Here is a 2,566-nt window from a genome sequence, read left to right on the forward strand (position 1 = left end):
TGGCCCCCGCGATATGCATATAATATAAGCTTGTGGTGGTCGGTGTTTATTGAAACCCCACGTACTGCATTAAATCGCGGTTGATCGTTAATGCACGCTGGTACACACGGCTGTTCAATTTTTTCCGCGATATGATCGTGGGGTTCTGCCAGTAAATTCCACGAAATATCACGTATAATCGAACCCCATAAATTCTGACATGTTCCGATTTTATTTAACCACGTATCGTAGAATATCTCGAATTCAATAAATATGTCATTTTAGTTTTATTGTATTTCTTCCTGTCATTTAAAATATAGCAAAGGTCGTCATATATAGAGGTGTTCCACTTGCCTGACCAACGCTGACTCATACCACTGCGGATAATTATAAATACCGATTTCTCGGAAGCTATAAGGCTCGTGTGGTTAATTGAAAAATCAACGGAAGCTATAAAAGCTTATCTAGCGGCCGTTGCCAGTCAACGGTGCCATAAACAGCTGGTTATTATAATCCCGTAAACAATTTAAAATCGTTGGCGATAACGGGCTGGCTGACAGGGCAGGGTATGTAGGGCTCTCGAAACGACCTCGTAAAATCATTTGTACACGTGTTTACGAGTCGCGATAATCGTCGATTACGCCACGTATAATGACGCGGGCTCGACTGGAAAGAAAATGTTGATTTAATAAACGACAACGATGAAACAAACTGGAGAGCAGTAATATTAGATTGTAAATTTGACTAGAGAATGAAAATTATAGAATTACTTGAAAAATAGAATGCAAACACAGACAGTTTGAATAATTATTTATAAATATACTCTGCAAAATCGACGAAACTGAATCATCCTTCGATCTATTCAAAGCCTTTGTTGCCCTTTGTGCAAGATGAACACGGCTCGTCAGTGGGAACATTACCACGTAGTCACGAAAACCATGTCGTCGCCGGATAATTAGCGAAGGATGTCGATGAACGGGCGCAAAACGTCATTGCGGTGTGCCTCGAGAATGGAGGAGGATATAGGTCGTGAAGTGGCGACGATATCGCAGCCTCTCTCTGCAGACGTGCCTCTCTCCTAAGCGATTCTCGATATCTGATAAAATGTTTCGCCTGGTTGGGACGACGGAACTGCTGTACATAAAGCAACAGGCGACGATACACGTCGGCCCATCTCGTTCACGTGTGATACTCCATCCATGAATCTTCTTAGACAACGTGTTTATTTGGAAACTAGAAGATACAGGAATTGTTCTGTGTATGTGGATTCTAATCCATTCTGGTCTATTCTAATGGACCAGACATCTAGGCCTATCTACATACATTAAACCACATCTAGCCCCAACTCAATTTTAAAAAAGCCCTCACATAGCTTAAGATAAACCCACATAGCTCTGACTTTGTCCTAACCCAGACCTACCATACCCTCACTTTGCCCTGCATACCCTAACTTTGCCCTAGCATACCCTAACCTCTTTGCTCTAACACCCCTAACCTAACCCTAACCTTTTTGCCCTAGCATACCCTAACCCTTTGCTCTAACACCCCTAACCTTTGCCCTAGCATACCCTAACCTCTTTGCTCTAACACCCCTAACCTAACCCTAGCATACCCTAACCTTTTGCCCTAGCATACCCTAACCCTTTGCTCTAACACCCCTAACCTTTGCCCTAGCATACCCTAACCTTTGCTCTGGCATACCCTAACCCTTTGCTCTAACACCCCTAACCTTTGCCCTAGCATACCCTAACCTTGCCCTAGCATACCCTAACCTTGCTCTAACATGCCCTAACCTTGCTCTAGCATACCCTAACATATCTTAACACATCGTAACATATCCCAACATACAAAAAATCTAAGCAGTTTTAACTTAGATCTATCCTGGATTTGAACTACACTAGGAACACTGGAAGATCTGTCTGTTCGTCTTCCATGCCAGACTCTCTAGAAGGTCATTTCGAGCCACATTGTTCACCTACTCCAGCTGTACTTCGTGAAGACCAGTAAGGGAAGAGAGAGAGTCCTTGGGCCAGATTCGAATCTTGGTAATATCATCTGCCTTGATCAATGCAGGCCAGGAATAGTCAAACCACAATCAATATATTCATGTGGCAGTTCTGTGTCCATGAAAGACCATATTGTTCTCTAAACTATGTCGTGTAACTGTAAATGGAGATAGGGAAGTTGAATTTTGGGACAGTAGAAAACTTCAGTCATGAACGTAAAGACTGATCAAACATGAAGAAGAGGGACTTTGATACATTATTGACTCGGGAACGCTTAGGTAATTATAGAAGGGGCCTCAGAAGTTTAACTTCAAAGAAGTACAGCTTCAGATGTACCACGTCGTGTACTTCTTGAGGACTACATGTTCGAGCGTCGTATTACAGAGAAGATGGGAAAAGCCAAACTCTGGGCGAAAGTTTTATGTACCATCATGTAGAAACGTTGACGTAGGATCATCTACTTAAAATTGAACTAATTCTCTTCAACGGATACACACATACTCGGAAGATTTCAGTCTGCAATAGGAAATAATCAACTAGCTCAGGGTTAAGTCTAGATTATCTATACCTAAAGTTCAATC

The sequence above is a fragment of the Dufourea novaeangliae genome, unplaced genomic scaffold, assembly GCF_001272555.1.
Source record: "Dufourea novaeangliae isolate 0120121106 unplaced genomic scaffold, ASM127255v1 scaffold96, whole genome shotgun sequence".
NCBI lineage: Eukaryota > Metazoa > Arthropoda > Insecta > Hymenoptera > Halictidae > Dufourea > Dufourea novaeangliae.